The sequence below is a fragment of the Anabrus simplex genome, chromosome 1, assembly GCF_040414725.1.
Source record: "Anabrus simplex isolate iqAnaSimp1 chromosome 1, ASM4041472v1, whole genome shotgun sequence".
NCBI classification, from domain to species: Eukaryota; Metazoa; Arthropoda; class Insecta; order Orthoptera; family Tettigoniidae; genus Anabrus; species Anabrus simplex.
Window position 1 is genome coordinate 662,495,485 of NC_090265.1, and position 21,446 is coordinate 662,516,930.

General features: G+C 39.1%; 1 protein-coding gene across 1 annotated transcript in view; it reads left to right on the plus strand.

Moving 5' to 3' along the window:
* LOC136857286 (protein qui-1) overlaps positions 1–21,446 on the plus strand; it is a 2,256,165-nt gene that overhangs the window by 2,074,403 nt on the left and 160,316 nt on the right. The window lies entirely within an intron of this gene.

The following is a 21,446-nucleotide window of genomic DNA, read 5'->3' on the forward strand; positions in this document are numbered from 1 at the left end:
CTACAAGTTCGAAAAATGAATTAAAATTTCAACAAAGGTTATATTTTCAAAACTTAACAGTGGTGACATAGAATTTGAAAACTTAACAAGTCAACAACAAGCCAAAATCAGGTACAAAAAATTTACAAGAGTTAGTGGATAATTACAAGATCTGGGCTTCGAGCCCCACAATGACAATCCTTGAGCTATTAGCCCAACTTTACCAAGGTACAGAATTAAACAAAGGGGCAGAAAACCCCATCATGCCAAGGAGCACTTGCTCCTAACTACAATGTTAAGCCTCCTAGAGGCGCACAGGAATCAAATTTAGAAAAGAGCAGACCTGCTCTCAATAGTTCAAGCCTATCAGGAGGCCATAAGCAGACCTTACACTCAACTGCCCTTAAGGCAAACTTATAAATCAACAGGGGCAACTTGTACCCAATCTACTGGGCCTTAGTGTGCAAAACTAGGTTAATTTAAATGGCCCAAAACAAAAGAATGGAGGCGATTACTTGCACTCCTACACTAAAGTTTTGTTTTAAAACCTATGTGGCGCTAGGCCGATAATACAGGGGCTAATCTCAAGCTAGGGAGGTGACCCATATGAAAAAACTTTAACACATTAACGAAAAGAAGAAATGGTTACGAAAACGTGGTCACCTTAATTTCAAATGAAGGGGAGCTCGAGAGGGTAAGGCACTCTCTATCCCCGCTTTAAAGTAAAAGAGATTTGTTATTTTTTACATAGACAGAAAGGAAATTTACATTTTAAAAAGGTGGGTTACATATTAAAGGTTTCGAACCTTCCCCGAGAGTTAGACTGCTGAGCTAGCAAGAAATAAAGATGTTAAAAGGCCATTACCTAGTAGAAGAACTGCTGCTTGAAGAAAGAGGCGCTTCCCGCCCCCTGCTACATATCCACACACAAGTTAGATGTTACAGAAGTGGCACCGAGACAAGAAAATCAGCAGTTTTTATACCCTCGTGGAAAATTCGAGACCTTTCAGGAATGAGTAGACACACCCCCTCAATTTATTGGGTCGCTAAAAGTTATACATCAACATCGAAGAAGAAAGACACTATTGGTCAGAAATTAATTACAAAAATTAGTGATTGGTTAAATTCAAAACAGGCGGAAAGAAAGGATAACTGTTGCCAACCCACAAACCACAGAACAAAATTTAGTAAAAACAAAACTTAGGAATACAAAATTTCTTCAGGAGAGTACATTCCATTACACCAGAGTGTATTACCATAGTTTTTGGTAGAGACATCTGTTAGAGAATGTCCACACTTCTTGATCCATGAAAAACAAAAGCAAATCAAAAACACCCAGTGACCTCTTCTGATAACTAGTAGAGTTAGTTCAGTGGTAAAGTTCCGGGTTTCTCTAGTAGAGGAGTCTCAATTGGCGCAAGATTTGAACTTGCGTCGCATAGAGGTGTACCGCCCGGTACAATTATTATTATTATTATTATTATTATTATTATTATTATTATTATTATTATTATTATTATTATTATTATTATTATTATTATTATTATTATTATTATTCGCTGGGGCCATCGAGGACCACGTTATGTCTTGTTACATTTGGTAGTGAACTTTGCTTTCTTTTGAGCCCAGAATTCCCTCATTCTTTCTGAGTGGGTTTGCTTGCGTTCCTCTGTCCAAGGGACACCGTGTCTTCTTTTCGATTGTTCGTCTCGGTTTAGCGCGTTCGTCACTATCTTTTTTCGGGAAATACCTCTGTCAAAGGCGTCTTCTGGTTTGATCTGTAGCACTCGAAGGTATTTCTAAACAAGGCATCCCAGTTTTAGGCTTTGAATCAAACAAGTGAAATATCTGTTTGAGGTGGCCGTAAAATCGTGGCCCTCTTTGGCGGATTGTGTCTGTAATTTTCTCTATTTTGTTATATATTTCCTTAATGGATACTTTTTGGTGGATACCATTCTTGTACTTGAATCCCATGATTCCCCTAAGTATTCTGCGCTCCTTTTTTCCTCAGTTCTTCGAGGAGTCCTTTATTGGCATTTAGGAATAGGGTTTCGGATGCATACGTAACTACTGGCTTCAGAACCGTTTCATAGTGACGTATCTTAGTATTTTAGGAAAGGCATTTTCTTGTTTTAGATCGTGCGTGACGTTTGTTAGGCTATTTCAAGTTTGCGTATTCGTTCCCTAAGTGCTTCCTTGTCCATTCCATTTTTCATGATTATCCCACCCAGGTACTTAAATTTGTCTTCTCGCCTGATGTGCCCGTATTTCGTCCGATGTTTTGGTGGTTATTTCAATTGATATCTTATTATTATTATTATTATTATTCCAAATGTCACTGTCGCTGGGGATCAAACCGCGAAACTCGAACATCCCAGTCCTGTGGTAAGATTCCTAGCGAGCTCAGTAGTTAATGAATGTCGTTGATTTATAATGATAGATGTATTCCATACACCCATTGCAATTACGATGTTGCTATAGAGTATGACACGTTATGTACTGAAGGTGAAAGGTAAGTGGGAGTGCTCATCAATCATCGTCAGTAGACAGCAGGTTCCCGTCTTAGGCGTCTAAACTGTCAGCTTTTTGATATAGCGATATGATGATCTATAGCATCAAACTTGTAGCCTTTCTCTAAACAAAGATGGCTCTTGAAGAGCTGGTGGCAACTGAAATGCTGATTAGTTCTAATTTATTTCTATGTTCCTCTTTCATAATGCGATAATGTAAAATTGTTTCACTATCTATCTCTCTATATGCGAGCCTAATTTGCGAGACTTAAAGGGAATAATTATCTCCGTTTCTCAGAACCCAATGTACAGTAAAGTCAGGTAAAGAGGTTACACAGTAGTAAGCGGAAAATTATTTCATAAGTTTTGCCCCAAGTGATATGATTTAAAACTGCAGTTTAGCTCCTCGTGAGGGATTTTTAAACAAACACTCTCTCTCTCTCTCTCTCTCTCTCTCTCTCTCTCTCTCTCTCTCGTCATGACTGAGTATCGTGACCCAAGGACTTTGTTGTTTCTTTTATAAGCTGATACCATTCTGTACGTACTTGCGTTTTCCGGACAGTAACTAAAGGCACGGTTTATTTATATAATTGGACTCACAACACACTACGGATGACTGTGAATGAGTTTTCAAATGTAGTTTTATGATGTACTAGTAAAACTCAGACTTCCTTCGAATGATGCTCATTGGGATTAAATTAGTTAACAGATAACGTCAAACTAGGAAAAACTATGTGAGTAGCATAACAGAACAAACTCCGTTACTGATGATGATGATGATTATTATTATTATAATAATTATTATTAATATATTAATAATACTAGTGACCATCCCGCATATTTAATATTCAAGTACACGAGGTTCCTGGGAAATAATCAGGGGAAGGATAGCACATCTTAGAACAACAATAAAAATTCCTATGAACATATACCCTACGGTCGATAGTTTACGGGAAGTATCGGTAATAGCCTTACCTGAGATATTTCGTCATGTTGGTCTACAAATAGAACTATCTGATCCTGTAATCATTAAGAGGCAGTATTCTTCTACCTTTATGTTTTCTTATATATATGAATGATATGAGCAAAGAACTGGCTTCAGGGATAAGGCGTTTTGCGGATAATGTTATTCTGTACAGAGTAATAAATAAGTTACAAGTTTGTGAGCAACTGCAAACAGACTTCGACCGTGTTGTGAGATGGATAGCAGGCAATGACATGATGATAAATGAGGTTAAAAGTCAGGTAGTGAGTTTCACTAATATGGAAATTCCTTTCAGTTTTAATTACTGCGTTGATGCAGTGAAAGTTCCTTATGGGAATCACTGTAAGTAGCTGGGGTAATCACATAAACGGGATTATAAATAAAAGGTGCAGATCTCTGCACATTGTTATGAGGATATTTAAGAGTTGTAGTAACGATATAAAGGTAAGGGCATATAAGTCTCTGGTAAGACCCCAACTAGAGTATGGTTCCAGTATATGGACCCTCGCTAGGATTACTTGATTAAAGAACTGGAAAAAATCCAAAGAAAAGCTGCTCGATGTGTTCTGGGTGATTTCCGACAAAAGAGTAGTGTTACAAAAATGTTGCAAAGTTTGGGCTGAGAAGACTCGAGAGAAAGGAGACGAGTATCTCGACTAAACGGTATGTTTCGAGGTGTCAGTGAAGATGATGTGGGTTGCGTAAACGAAACGTATGCGAGAAATTTCATTGTAATTTTTGTCCTAAATGGAAGATAAAAATTGCTTTCACACAAGTAAATTGTAAAATTAGCAGTAAATTTATAAATACAATTATTACTAGAGAAATATAGATACGTAACAGCAGTGACTATTTCGCTATAGGCACGACTCTCTTCTGTGGCATTCCGCTTCACCGTGCTGTCTTTTGTTTCCTTCCTGAGGTCCAGGGCTAGCACCGACGAATGGGAGTGCTATGTCTGTGAATTCTCATCATCTTTGTCCATCATGACTAGCGCGGGCAGTTCAAGCGGGAAAATGGAGGTGAAAAGTATATCGTAAATAATACAAAAATTATTTTTGTTGAAAGAAAAACAGCGTGATCCCTGGACCAATAATTATGTTAATTAATGAGTTATGGGCACAAGTAAACAATTCGCCCCAAATATGAAGCAAAGCAAAGCAAAGAAGTTCAAAGAAGTAAGCAAAGTCTTCACACACAGAAGTGTTACATGAACAAAAGACATACTGAAGCGCTGTGACGTAGTAGAATTCATAGTCGTAATATTGCAATGTATGTATGTATACATTTCTCTAGTAATAATTATATTTATTAATTTATCGCTAATTTTACCCTTAATTTGCGTAAAAGCAATTATTATCTTCCATTTAGGATTTAAAAAAAATATAATGAAATTTCATGGATACGATTCGTTAACATATGCGATGACGTGGAATGACATTAGTAGACGAATAAGATTGAGTGGTGTTTTCAAAGTAGGAAAGATCACAATATGAAGGTAAGAGAACAAATCGGGGGGAAATATTCGTTTATAGTAAGAGGAGTTAGGGATTGAAATAATTTACCAACGGAGATGTTCAATAAATTTCCAAATTCTTTGTAATTACTTTTTTAAACAGGCTAGGTATTCAACAGATGGGTAATCTGCCACCTTGGCGACTGCCCTAAATGCACATCAGTGGTGACTGAATAGGGATACTGCATTTTGATACAACGAGTGCTCATAATGTCCACCATGCGCCTGAATGAACGCCTGAACACAATGGCTCATTGATTTCATTGTTATTATGTAGCATTATCCCCATCACGAGGCAAAAATATAGATATTTATTGAACATAACAGGCGAATTTGCCCCGATATATGTTCACATGGACAACTCACATCAAAAGAAAAGAAAAGAAAAGAAAAGAAATACCGGATTCCCCGGGCATGCCATGAGGTTCATTGGATACTCCGGAAACGTGACATTCCCAAGGTAGAATCACCACGGCAGTCATCCTCAGTCCCTCATGCCACACCCATCGTCTCCACTTAATATTATGACACAAAAAATGAACAATAAAGGATAATAAAATAAAGCAAGAAATAATATTGGTGACTCCTGCTAATGTCCGGCCGTGTCATCACCCCTGGTGAGAAGAAGGCCGCCCTCCCGATGATGTCACGACCGGCCCTATCTGTGGGGCCCTAAGGAAGACCCCAACAATCCTACCAGATGACAATGCGTTTCTCTCACCATTTCATTGCGGCCGACCACGTGAAACTGGAGCCGCTCTCCTCCCATACCCCGTCTCTCACATTTCTCTCTTCTTTTACTTATTTGGAGTGGGCTCGTCCCACCCCGTTTTCTTACGGGTATGTCCTACTCTCCCTTGCCCATCATTCCTTACCAGCTCCTACCATGCGTGAATAGTGAGAAAAAAGCACATGCTCTAATGTTTACATCCAAATACCAATAATAATAATAATAATAATAATAAACAAAATCTACCTCAAAACAACTAATCTGTCCCTACCCTGACCTTGCATTCACCACATGACTGTACACTCCACATGACCTTCACAACAGATTATGCCGCAAGAACCGCTGACTGTGCTTTACAACAGTTTCGGCTCACTCCCTTGCAATCACTACAGCTTACTCCGCATTCTTTGTTCCAAGACCTAGTTCCTTTGGATTCAAGTAAACCAAATGACAACAATTGCGTACAATCCTCAATATCGCAATCATTAAGGCATCTACATTTCCAAGATACCATAACATTTACTCACTCACTACCTCGCCACCTCAACGACCTTTGTTATCACTTGGTCTTACTTAGCCTCCAGGTTCGAATTCAAACTACTTCTATATATCCACATCACCCACACTTCACTAGCTTCTAAATTTTCCAACAAACTGCATTCGACTGACTATCCTCATACTCTTAACCACTTCTTCCTTCATCCTGACTTATCGTCCTATGCCCCTTCCTCTTCCATTTTTCTCACACAGGAATTTTTTACCGCACATAAATACCTGTTCGGTTCTCCTCCGTTTTCCCATTCCTTAATAATCCACCTTGTAATACCCTGCTCATCCCCTTTACCTAAAATTTTCCGATGTTTGGCACTCAGTAAACTATTTCTAGTCTTACTTGTTTCTTCACACTTACCTAATAAGTGAAAATCATCGTTCTCCGCCCCACAAAGTATACATACTGCCTTCTCTCTACCTTTTAGCCACCCCCTATTATTATGTAACCCCAACAACCACCATACCAACCCTCTCCTTCTCAATCTATCAACGTATCTAATATTTACCCCCGTTACTCCCTCGACTTTATTAAAAACACTAAGGGAACTTCTTAATCTACTTTCAGCCAATAATTTCGAGGCAATAATATGTGCGTCAGGCGATTAATATTCTTCTTCCTGGCTTTCTTCCCACTTTATTGAAGTGTGTGATTGATGTCGACTTGACTCAGTTTTACGGCCGGATGCCGCTCTGACGATAGCATTATTATTATTATTATTATTATTATTATTATTATTATTATTATTATTATTATTATTATTATTATTATTATTATTATTATTATTATTAACAAATACATCGCAAATAGGAAATATCCCGGTGGCGATGTTCACTTACAGTAGTGTAATAATGAAGTGAAGTTAACAAAATTACCCAGCAACAACAACAAACAACAAGAGTACAACAAGCAATTCCTTGGAAAGAAAATGTTACAAGATTGACAACACTCCAGTCACCTATGACAACCTTGTTTCACAGGACAAATTGGGGCAAATATTCGTTTATAGTAACAGGAGTTAGGGATTGAAATCATTTACCAACGGAGATGTTCAAGTCCTCATCACTCCCCTAGGTACGGGCGGAGAGCTCGCCTTGCACGGAGGTGCAGTTCAGACGAGTACCCTCTCACGAATTTTCTGCAGCTGGTATGAACTGAAAGTCAGTACGAGTATATTACGGACAGATGTGCTTAATGACTCCAAACTTAATCCTAAATACGAACTCTCCCCCCCCCCCCCCAAGCTAGATAATAACTACAGCAGGCTCAGCTCATAAACGATCGTGCGTAGGCCATATGTTCATAAGGACTTCTTGTGTTGTTGTAGTGTGTGCTATCATTCCCCCGATTACTTCCTATGTGCCAGTATTCGGGAGATAGTAGGTTCGAACCCCACTGTCGGCAGCCCTGAAAATGGTTTTCCGTGTTTTCCCATTTTCACACCAGGCAAATGCTGGGGCTGTAACTTAATTAAGGCCACGGCCGCTTCCTTCCCACTCCTAGCCCTTTCCTGTCCCATCGTCGCCATAAGACCTATCTGTGTCGGTGCGACGTAAAGCAACTAGCAAAAAAAAAAACTTCCTATGTGTTTGGCAACACCTTATATTAACGGCTTCATAAGACGCTGGAGAGAGGGGCGTTTGTCCTACTTAAGGGTTTAATAATAATGTAACTGGGTTTACGTCCCACTGACTACTTGTAGAGTTTGCGTAGAAGCCGTAATTTTGTTCCACGGGAGTTATTCTTGTGCTGGAAAATCTAGTAAATCTACCTAATTCATATGTTTTAAGGTCATTTTAACTCCAGAAGTTTCCTTAATTTTGTAGAGCACATAGAAGCCGAGTTCTGTTTCGTAAAATTAATAGTGGGACGACAGTGGGGAGGGCCGAAGGGGGCTCGACAGAAAAAATATGCATTGAAAATAACAATTTAAATTTTAAATAAATGTAAATGCCTATAACAATTATTAAAAAATTGTTGTTTAAAAAGTAAAACAAACAAATCAAGGCAGAGCGTATGTCAGTGTGTACCATAGAAATGTGACTTCGTTGTTGTTGTTGTTGTTGTTGTTACGAATTTTGTACTATATTTTTTGAGATAAATGCCAAAGAATATTCACTAATTTTGCAACAAAGTGACACAAAGGTTACTCCACAAATGTACCACAATGTTTGCTTCGAAAGATACACCAAAAATATACCACCTTTTACAACAATTTTGAACCATTATATTTGTGGGGTAAATACGAAGAAATCTGCATAAATTTTGCATAAAATGACACCAAGATGATTCCACAAATGCACCCAAATCCTTGTTGTAACTTTGGAGCATTTCTTAAGCAAATTTGGTTCAACAGTGGTGTTGACAATAAGAAAGTTGAAAAAGAAACTTTGGTGTATTTTGGCGTGAACTTGGTGCAGAAATTGTCTTATTAATGTAATTCACTTTTGGTGCAACTATGGTGTAAAATGTCACTTATCTTGCACCAACTTGGTGTAAAAATGGCGTAAATTAATCTGATGATGATGATGATGATGATGATGATGCTTGTTGTTTTAAGGGGTCTAACATCGAAGTTCATCGGCCCGTAAATTAATCTAAAAAATATGTGGTATAATTATGGTGCAGTTTGATTGCATTTTTCATTGGCGTTAAATCGGTGCATTCATTGTCACTTTTTCACCAAATTAGCACCACAAATAAAGATTTTGCACCAATTTTACACCATTATTACACCAATTTTTGGTGCAAACTCCACCGCTAGGGGTTGATAATTAGCTAAGTCTTGGTTCTAAAATAACCTGCAAGTGTGCAGTTCTGGTCTAAATTAAGTTAGCAGGTGGTTGGGGGTGGGGGTACCGGGATTTAAGTGCTCAGACCCCTCAGTTGCCCAGGGACCCGAGAATCCTGTAACCGGGCCTGTATAGAGGGATCTTAAATTTCAGGTGATTCAGATCTTTAACACGCGATATTGGCAATACTCCTCTTTCTTCGGAATATTGCCAGATTTCTACCTCATGAACTGTAACCGGGGGAGTTGGCCGTGCGGTTAGGGGCGCGTGGCTGTGAGCTTGCATCCGGAATATAGTGGGTTCGAATCCCACTGTCGGCAGCCCTGTAGATGGTTTTCCGTGGTTTCCCAATTTCACACCAGGCTAATGCTGGGGCTGTACCTTAATTAAGGCCATGGCCGCTTCCTTCCCACTCCTAGGCCTTTCTTATCCCATCGTCACCATAAGACCTATGTGTGTCGGTGCGACGTAACGCAAATAGCAAATTAAAGTCTAGAAAGTGCGGAAATTCAGAGATTTATTTTCAGTCCTCTCCGCAAGGACTTTAAAGAAATAACATTTTGCGAAGTCATTTACGGTGGGGAAGGGAAGGTCCCTTTATACTTTCTCATGAAGTTATAATGCGTACCCCAGTTGCTTTTGTTTTTCTTGCTATGTTTGTAATTTGTATGAATTTAATTAATTTAATCCTGTAAGCGAGGCAAGTGAGGAAGCTAAAGAAAGAATATAACCTCACTCTCGATTTCGTGCTCTCGGCACGGCGACTCCTCTCGGCCGTTATTTTTGGCTTTCTAGACAGGAGCGCCACTTTACCGTCAGATAGCTCCTCGGTTTTAATCACGTAGGCTGAGCGGACCTCGAACCACCCCTCAGATCCAGGTAAAAATCCATGACATGGTCGGAAATCGAACCCGGGACCTCCGGTAAGAGGCAGGCACGCTACCCCTAAACCGCGGTTTATTAAATTAACAAACCTAAATAGTGTTTGAGGAAAAGAGGGTGAAATAAAAAACAAATACAATGAATAACGCATAGTAAAATGAAAAGAGAGCACCCTCACACTTAACGGTTAGTCTCGTTTCCAAAAATAACATTTCTTATAACGAACACTTTGCAAAAAAATATCCTGAAGGACTTAAAGGACATTAAACAGAGTAAAGAAATACAACATTTTTTTACATGAATCAATTGAAAAATATAACTGTATTAGAAAAATTACTACTACTACTACTACTAAATATTTGCATTCCTCCCCTGAAGGGGGAGACGGGCCTCTTAGAAGGTGACGCCATCTCTCAGGCCGGGAGAACTGTTACGGTGAAGGAGATGCTCGGAGAAGGTGAAAAGGTGAGAAGGTTGGCGGCCGTGGCCTATACTAGGAACTGTCCCGGCATTCGCCTTAGTGCAGGAGAATGGAAAACCACGGAATGCCGTGGCCACTTGTAGGCCGAAGCCTTAGAAAAATGAAACTACTGTTAAGTTATGGGAGATTTCAAAACTGTACCGCCCGCGTTCATTATTTTTACCAAATCAAGCAATGAAGCGTCGGCGAAACATGACTCTGTTTTTACGGAACAAAATTACTTAGGCATCAGGGCCAAAAAAATCTAATAACTTGGATGCTAGATTCCTTGTAGCAATGCGCTATGCCCATTCTAATAAGTACAAGCACCCCAAGGAAAAATGTTTACACTAAAAAAGTTACAGTACATGAAAGATGCTTGCCTCAAAAATAATTACAAATAGTCGGATGGACGACTGCATACACAAAATTATTTACATCTCGTAATTTGAGAAAATGGACTGGAAATTCGCGGACGCCCGAAAATGTAATTGAAAGTAAACATTGAATTGCACGAAGGATAATCTTAGCCTAAGACTCGGCGAAGAGGCTCCCAGTAGAGCAGACAACCTCGGAACATGTCCGACTCCCAGAAAAGCGATCAAACAAATTTTCCAGAAACAAAAAAAAAAGTGTATCTTTACTTTTAAAAGAGATTCTAAATACCAATCTTTGCGTCTGTAAAATTTTAAGTTTTTGAGATATAGACACGCTCATTGAAACAATTCAACCCCCCCCCCTTCCCCACCCAAACTTTTCACGGAATATTCAAAAATCCTCCCTTAGTGAAAACCTACACTCTAATATAAATGTATCCCCAAAATTCCACTTCGTTCTCTCAAGTAGTTTTGGCTCGGTGATGATGAATCGATAATCTAGAATACTTGATTTAACGTCGCCATGGCTACGGCGGGTCACTTCTTCAGCCGATTCCTAAAGCCGAGGTACTGAGGTGCCAATATCTCGAAAACGTTAGTTTTAGGGCCTTAAAATGTGATTTTCAGGTCCCGTAGGGACATGCCGAGTTTGTTCCTCGCATCGCGAGGCTTCAAATGAGCTTTGTCTCGTCCTTGTACGACAGATTCGGTATTTCACCTATATTAGCCTATTTTGACGTGCCAAAGGGGCTAAATCTAGGGAATGGTGAATACTTAACATGTCAAGCCACTTCCATAACCATCTCAGGGGCAATAAGAACAGAGTATGAAATTTTCAGCGAAATCGGTGCAGTAGTTTTTGAGTCTATAGAATACGAACAAACAAGATTGATTGATTGATTTTTATATATTTAAATATTTATTTATTTATTTATTTATTTATTTATTTATTTATTTATTTATTTATTTATTTATTTATTTATTTATTTAATATTTATTTATTTATTTATTTATTTATTTATTTATTTATTTATTTATTTATTTATTTATTTATTTATTTATTTATTTATTTATTTATTTATTTATTTATAACTCTGTTGACAAATTGTAAAGTATATGCTAATCGTTGGCGGCTGACGATGCTCTCTTGATTAAGATGTTCATTAGCCCAATCCGTGAGGATAACTGCAGTGGAAGTGGCTAAGCAGCAGCGTAATTAATCTTACAGCCTCCAAGTTGGCGCGTTCATTAACAAGTTGAAACAGAAGCTAGCAAGAAATCACGTCTCAGAATTAACCAGGCATTGTTATCGATCGAGTTGAAACAGAAACAATTGTGGGATCTGTATTTCATAATCGGAACGTTCACTAATTAGCCGTCACTCCACGGAATCTAGATTAAATGCTCGGCCAGGCTGAGTGGCTCAGACGGTACCAGCGTTGGTCTTCTAAGTTCAAGATGGAGGGTTCGATCCCAGATCAATCCGATGGTATTTGAAGGTGTTCAAAAATCCACTCTTCCAGCCCTTCAGGCAAGCAACCCAGTGATGAAAACATCCTAGGGATATGACCTACGAATTTTAAGTAAATATAATACAATAAAGTATGAGAATATATTCTGTATTTATTCCTAAAATTACAATACTTTTCTTAACCGTCGTTATCCGGTCGATTAGATTAGCAGTTTTCCTTTTTCTACCACTACGAGCGCTAATGTGAGTCAATGCATTGTTTCACTTAAGCACCACTACGAGCGCTAATGTGAGTCAATGCAGAGTTCCACTTAAGCCCTTATAACTACATTTGCTGTGGATATTTTTCAAAAATCAAAAAACGCCTGAGGGTACTGAACCAAGGAATACATTACAGAAAGAATTATGTAAATAAGTTATTTTGGCTAGGATTTGAATTAAAAAGAAAACGAGTAAAGAAACAAGAGATTTTAGGCTGTTTTTCCGGAAATGTATTTAGGTCGGAAGTGATTTTCAAAATTTGTTTTTTAGTTTGATAGAGCTGTCCAAGGCTCACAATTTGAAACCTTTCCGAGCTTTATTCCATCAACTTTCGTCACAACTGAGGAAATTGCTTAATTTTAAGTTTCTCGTTATACGGCGATCCCTACATTGTTTGCTCAGACATTTTTTCAACATTAATACTCCAGCCTCGTGTCGGTAGTTTTACCGGCTCATAAATAAAGAACTCCTGTGGGACAAAATTCCAGCGTCTACGAAAATCGTACAAGTAGTTAATGGGATATATAACCTCTTCTTGCTAGTGGTTCATGTCGCACCAGCTCTGGTTGTTTGGCGACGATGGGATAGAAAATTAAAAGAGATGACAGTGCCCTTCTTTTCTTGTTGCGTGTTTGCTTCTTTCCATTAGAGTACTGACTGACCCGTTAGGCTCCTTTCCTTTTGTGATTATGCGGCATTCCTCCATTTTCACCACCTGTATTCGTCTTTATCTTTTTCTCTTTTCTTTTCCTGTATTTAACTGGACTTTATCCTTATCTTACCCTTTCCACATCAAAATTGATATTTGTCAATATAGTCCCTCAATGAAGCTAAAAAGATCTCTTTCCGCTGCTCCATCTTCACACACACTGACCTGCCATTACGCGTATCGCCTTAAGTGCTCCTACTACATAGAACCGTAGAGAAGGGCCTCGAAGTCTAGGCTCGTTCAAAGCTTCCTTCTTGAGGTCTCTGGTCAATGAATTCATGAATTTCATTTGGAATGAAAAAAAAATGAAAAAATAATAAACTGCAAGTACAAAAAACGCCTTTTCTAAAGTATTGTACGCCCCCATGGATTTAGAGAATTGTAATAGAGAAATACTAAAATTCCATCAAATTTGAAAGTTCAAACATTGATTGAATAATAATGATAGTCCACAAGTGAGAGGGAACATTATAATGAAGTACAAGATTGTTTCTAATATTTTAAATCAAGGAAATATGTCAACAGTATGTACAGTGACATGCCATATCTCTGATGATATTGAAGTTAAATATGAAATATTTTGATGAGATTTCCACTTAATTTGATCATACAGTAAAACATTGTATTTCACAAGTGACGTATTCAGTAGAGTCACACTTCAAATACTATTAGCATTTTGTTGGACACGCCCTTGGCCCGTATGACAGCCTTCACTCTCTTAAGCATGGAGTCAGTCAACTTTCGAATGATACTGATGTTAATTTCATGATTCCACACTTTCACGTTCATCTCTAACAGTTCTAGTTTTGTTGCAGGCTGATTCTTTTGAACCCCATTCCCTACCAGTCTCCACAAATCTATTGGATTAAGGTATGGTGAATTTCCCGGCCTTGGAAGTTCCCCGATACCCAATTCAGTCATGGCGGAATGAATCTGAAATCGTAGAGTTGGACGATGTGTAACAGCAGTAATCTTAGAAGTCGTTTTACAAAGATAAAATAACCGAAACTCATCTTTTTTGATGTGTGGCATGGAGCCCCCTGTTGGAAAATCCACTGCGCATCCTGGAAAGCATCACATGCAGTATTCATCAGAGGATGCCGGATCACAACTTCATATTGATCACTGTTCATTGTACCCTGAACAACGTATAGCCTTCCAGCACCTTAGTATTGCACCTCTCCCAGGCCCGACAGAGTGCTGAATCAAAAATTTAATTTCACAAATACACAGTTCAAAAATTTAGAGTAACATATTTTATAACGTCTAGTATGTGAACTTTAATTTGGTAGATGGGGTTCCAATGGTCATACAGCATACCTTGGGACCTTAGCTACACAGGGTATGTCAAATCGAAGTTATACTCCATCTGTAGGCGTAGCCATGCATTAAACTGTTAGGGGACCCCTCAAAACAAAGTGAATAGAGGAGCGCCCGTGTGTCGTTGTGAGGCACACAGACTACTGCGGTCATTTGAGCACGTTGTACGTAAACGAGCACATCCCATAAGACATCTTAACGAGGTTCAAGTCGCAAAGGCAGTCACTTTGATCCAGGAAGGATGGACTGCTATGGATTTCAATGTCTCTCCGTCATTTATTCAACGCTTGTGGAATCGCTACATTGAGACAGGCCAGTTCACAAGGAGGGTGGGACAAGGTCGTGGACGCATGACAACCCAACAGGATGACCGATATCTGACAATCTGTGCGTTGCGGCGTCCTTCAGCAACTGCCGGAGAACTGCAACAAGACCTCAGGAGGGTCACTGGAGTCACGGTGTCTAACCAGACAGTAAGGAACAGGTTAAGAGAAGTGTCCTTACGATCCAGACGTCCTGTTCGAGTGCCCGTTTAACGCAGCAGCATCACGCAGCTCGCCTTCTGTTTGCCTGTACCCACGTCAAGTGGTAACTTCGCCAATGGAGACCTGCGTTGTTCACAGACGAGTCCAGATTGCCCCTGACACAGCGAGATGGACGTCAACGTGCATGGAGACGCTGTGGTGAGCAGTACATGGCAAATGTTGTCCAGGAAGGCGACCGATTTGGACAAGGTTCTGTGATGGTTTGGGATAGCATCAGTATTGGCCGTACGGATCTTGTCGTCGTCCGTGGTAATCTTATTGCTGCGGGGTACATCGAACAGATACTGCTACAGCATGTGTTGGTTGCTGCATACGGTGTTGGCCCTGAATTCGTACTCATGCACCACAATGCCAGGACTCATGTAGCGCGCAACACCAGAGTTGTCTTGCGAGAACTGGACATTCAAGAGATGGAATGGCCAGCAGTGAGTCCTGACCTTAATCCCATCGAGCATGTGTGGGATATTTCGGAAGTAGAGAAATGGCTTCCCTAACCTCAGACTTATTCTCAATATGATGTATGCACGCTACAGTTTTCTCAGGGACTTCAAATTTATCACGATGTATATTCCTAATCCATTTCTCTCTTAATGTTCTATTCCGTAGGAAACTTAAGAATAGTTGTATGAGAGGCATTGCCATAGTTAAGACTAAAACCTGGTCCACCTAGTGCACTCATGTTCTTTAATGGGCAAAAACACGATCAAAACAAGCACATTCTCACATTACTGTGTACGATTACAGATCCTATGTGTCCACCGACTCATATAAATACACTCGCACACTTATATTCCACAATGAAACAAACATTTATCGTCAACTCTCATAAAATTACACCGACTACATACGATAACAACAAACCAAAACAAACCCACATTTTCAACAATTTCGGCTACTCGATTCGCCATCTTTGAACGATCGAGAGTAGCATTAAGGTCTGAGGATTGGAGTCGGTCTTGATATGAGATAGAATTTAAACACTCAACAGCAGAAGGAGAAGAAGAAGGAAAGGAAGAACAAACCTATTACGAGAAATCAGCAAACACCGGGCAACTCTCAATAAAGTAACGGTATAAATAGAGATCACATTACAAGCATATAAAAATATTGACAAAATAAAATACAGCAAGAAGAAGAACAAGAAGGAAAATAAAAAACAGGAGTAGAAATTAAACACAAACAAGAATCCCAACTAAATAAAATAGGATGACTTTTACACTCATAGGCCCATACACCGCGATTCCAAATTACCTTAGTCATCCCATTAATCATATAATTACTTTCTCATAACATGGTTTCAGAATATTTTTGAACAATTAATTAATTAACATTAAGCAATTTTTTGGTTGGTGAAGAATATTCCAATCAAATCAGGTGCAGAAAATCATTGCAGCAAAGTCTCTTTAGGTAGGTACATATTAACAATGTCCCATGGCTACATAAAATAAATTCTGTGTTGAGTCAATTTACGGTAATATCTTCTTGAATAAACCAACGAATAGTAGAATTCCTCCAAAAGGCTGTGATATTTCACTTGATCAGCATTGTAGTATGAGTGGCTAAAGTGGCAGCGCACCGGCCTCTCACCGCTGGGTTACGTGGTTCAAATCCCGATCACTCCATGTGAGATTTGTGCTGGACAAAGCGGAGGTGGGACAGGTTTTCTCCGAATACTCCGGTTTTCTCTGTCGCATTTCATTCCAGCAACACTCTCTAATATAATTTCACTTCATCTTTCATTCTTTAATCATTGCCCCAGAGGAATGCGGCAGGCTTCGGCAGCGGGCACAATTCCTATCCTCGCCGCTATATGGGGGCTTCATTCATTCCACTCCTGACCCTGTCGAATTACTGGAAAAAGCTGCAGATCTTCAGTTGTGTATTTTAATTTGTCTCGTCAATCATCGTACGGAAAATGTTTTATAATTAAAGCTACTTAAATGTGAATATTACAATTAATTAGGCTTGTTAAACATTCGCCTGTTTTCCGTTTTCAGTTTTTTCATTCTGCCAACAGGAGCGCTACGGTCTGCTCTGTTCTCTATATCTCTGTGTCAACAACAGTGACTGACCCATATTCATCGCTAGTGTATTTCGTTATACCCCCCCGCAGCGAAATAATCCTTTATAGCAGCTATGTGATAAATAGCGGCAGTCTAAAATTCAATATAACTTTCGGTTCTATTTTCACGATAAATTGCGTAAAATCATGGTTTAAAGTATACGGTACAAGAATTGGATCAAATTCCTTCGGGTGTGTAAATGCGATCATGCAATAGCCAGCCATCGCCACTGGTACCATGTCATGTTTATTCTGTAATACTGAAGATACAGTCGAAACCGGTTATTGTGACATCACTTTTAACGATATAACAGCTAAATCTAACAGTCACGTTTAATTCCTGTATGAACAGGCCTACTGTATTTAAGACATCGCTTAGTACCACTTCACTTATTACGACATATCGTATAAAACGGCGTAATTTTATCACATTTTCAAAGAAATGTATCGTTTATAATGTCCATTGTTGATTTTTTGTTACGCGTTTCGGGATTACTGACATGGTATTAGTGAGATGGCATTAGTGTCACGAAGCTGTTTTTGTCGTTAAAAGTAAATGTGATAGAAGGGAAGGTCTTAAAAGTAGAACTATTAGGCAGTACCATATGGCTGATAAAACAGGTATGAAGGAGTGTTTAAAAAGTAACTGATCGGTGGAAAACGGTAAATAAAAATGTAAACACACACTGAGATGGGTTTAAAGCAATTGTTGAGGAATGTGAAAACAGGTTTGTACCTTTAAAGGTGGTAACGAATGGTAAAGACCCAATATATTATAACAAAGAAGTAAAGAGACTAAGAAGGAGGTGCAGACTGGAAAGAAATAGAAATGGCTGTGGAAGTAAGGAGAAATTGAAGGAACTTACTAGTAAATTGAATCTAGCAAAGAAGTCAACATGATGGCAAGCATAATTGGCAGTCATATAAATTTTAGTGAAAAATGGAAGGGTATGTATAGGTACTTCCAAGAAGGACATTCCAGGAATCGTTAATGAACATCAGAAATGTGTATGTGAGGATCTTCAAAAGGCAGAAGTATTCATTCAGCAGTATGTAAAGATTGTTGGCTACGACGATAATGTCCAGATAGAGGAGGTGACTAAAACTAAAGAAGTATTAAAATTTACCTATGATAACAACGACATTTACAATAAGTATACAAAAACTAGAAAAGCGGCTGGATTTGATATGGCTTCGGTGGATATACTAAACACAATGGGTTGGGATATAGTACCATATCTGAAGCACTTATTTGATTATTGCTTGCATGAAGAAGCTATACCAAATGAATGGAGAGTTGCTATAGTAGCCACATTGTATAAAGGAAAGGGTGATAGACATAAATTCAGCAATGGCGGATAGTGTATAGTCACGAAATACGAGGCTTGTGGTTTGTGAGGCATTAGGAGGTGAATTTTAGCAGTTTGACAGTCGCAAGTCTGATACATTACTCTAACTTGTACAGTTATTTACGGCAGAGTGTTCGTGAACTGTTCAGTGAAACCTGAAGCGAAACATCTACAAAAACAACCATGCCCCCCAAAGTCAAAGAGGTGCCAATGGAAGCCATTGTGAAGCAAGCAGTGCAGGAAGCGCTGAGCAGTAAGGAAACTCTCAACACGTTTGCCAACCTCATCCAAGATCAGGTGACGAAGACAGTTGTAGAGCAACTGAAAGAAACCATAAATTTCAATACGAGTGTGATCGAGGAACTAAAGCGTACGGTGGGAGAAAGAGACACGACCATAAGGGAATTAAAAAGGGAACTGCAAATTAAAACAGACAGTTTAGAGCAGTACCAAAGAAGACAGTGCTTGCGTGTGTTTGGTGTGGAAGAAACTGCAGGAGAAAACACGGACAATATTGTCATTGATATTGCTCGTGAAATTGGGGTGGAACTCTCAGTGGACGAAATAGAAAGATCGCATAGGGTTGGGAAAAGTCAAACTGGTCGTCCAAGACCCATAATTGTGAAGTTTGTTTCGTACCGGAAAAGAAATGCGATGTTTATAAACAAAAAGAAACTCAAGGGTACAAATAAAACAATTAGAGAGGACCTAACCCCAGAGGGACTGACGCTTCTGCAGGACGCTGTAAGTAAGTTCAGTGTGCGGAACGTGTGGTCGAAGGATGACATAATTTATATTAAGCTGGGAACACGTAAAATACCTGTGTCAAACCGCGAAGATCTCGATCGTATTCGCTAACCATGAGCCGACATTCTGTAAACTAAATACCGCTGTATAGAACTTTAATCAGAATTTCAACTGTAACTATAGCCTACATTTTAATCATTAATTTCAATTTTTAGTTTCTTAATTTTATCTAGTGTAGTTTTTCCTTTTATATCTACAGTTAAATTTTAAGTTGGCAGCAACAAGCAACCAGGAAACAAATGCCTCTAGTTACAGCCTCTCCAAACAACAGTCCCAAGCAAGTCACTACCTGTATCTCCCAGCCCCCACCCTAAGTACCGCTAATCACCTTCAAGACATTCTTTCGCCTTACCCTACCTATTTACAAATAGCTCATGTAAACACGCAGAGCATTCTCCCACATTTCCCGGAATTCTCTGAAATATGCTCAACCTGCAACCTACATGCCATACTATTCTCCGAGTCGTGGTTGCGTCAGTCTATCCCTTCATATCTTGTTAGTATGAATGGTTATTCATTAGTTAGGAATGACAGGAGCGGTAAGCTCGGTGGAGGAGTCGGTATATATATCCGGGATGATGTGAAGTATAAGGTGATATTAAAATCCCCCAGTGAGTTTTCCAATAGCCCTGAATTCTTGTTCGTTGAGCTCATAGTTCACGGTACGAAGTGCTTGCTTGGTGTGGTGTATCGTCCACCGAAGACTGGTAGCATCACAAACCTAGAGGAAGCCCTACATGATCTAACACCCAGGTATGAGCATTTGATTTTAATGGGAGACTTTAATACAGACTTGACAAACAAATCTACCGAAACAAAACGATTGACTGAAATGTTTTCATCCATTAATCTGACAATACTATCCCTAAACCCTACACACCATGTTGCCAACCCACGTACGCTCCTCGATCTAATAATTACTAATAATACCAACCGAATCCTAACTCATGGACAAATGCCCGTTCCCGGTCGGTCTCTCCCGACATGACATGGTTTACGCTGCATATTCCTTGAAGTCCTCTAAATTCAAGCCGAAATTAATTACATATAGTTTTAAACACTTTAATGAAGACACATTTTTTGAAGATGCTCTTAACACACCATGGCACAACATTCAGTTCATAAATGACATTGACGGAAAAGTAAATCATTTTAACGAACCACTTCTGACTCTGTATGACAGACATGCACCACTACGCACTGTTAGTGTAAGGAGACCTTCAAGCCCATGGCTGTCCCAAGAAATACGCGATCAGATTAAAATAAGAGACGCAGCCTATAATTATTACGTGAAATATCCTACATCTGACAATTTCGGAATGTATAAAAAGCTCCGAAACAGAACAACACAGTTAATTAGAAATGCTAAAATACGTCACTCTTATGATATTTTGAACCCTCAAAATTCTAGTCAGATTTGGAAATCTCTTCGCGAAATGGGATTATGCAACAACAAGACAAATGGCAACTGTAATGTACCACTAGCTGACCTAAACTCATACTTTAGCTCACGATCCTCTCAGATTGACGAACAGACCAAAGCAGCAGTAATTAACAGAATATCCTCAAAAACAAGACCTAATGGCGAGCAGTTCTACTTTTCTCATGTGACCCCCAGTGACGATAGGGAAGTTTTCAGTGAAATAAAGTCAGGGTCCACTGGCCATGATGGAATCAACCTGTCTCTTTTAAAAAGAATCATAGACATCATACGTCAAACGGTCACGCATATCATTAATAACTCACTCATGACTGGAGTATTTCCTTCGAATTGGAAACATGCAATCATCCGACCTTTCCCTAAAAACAACCACCCTAACAGTCCTGAAGATTATCGTCCTGTAAATATCCTTCCTATATTAGGAAAATTGTTGGAGAAAATAGTACATAAGCAAATGACTGAATATCTTATACAGTATAACTTGCTTGACAAATATCAGTCGGGATGCAGACAAAACCACAGTACTGCCACTGCATTATTTAAAGTGACAAATGACATGCAATTAGCGATAGATAAAGGACAAATGACTATACTTGTTCTCTTGGACTTAAGCAAAGCCTTCGACTTTGTAGATAGAGACATATTACTCGCTAAACTTAAGGCGCTGAAATTTTCTTACAGCACTCTAACCTGGTACAGT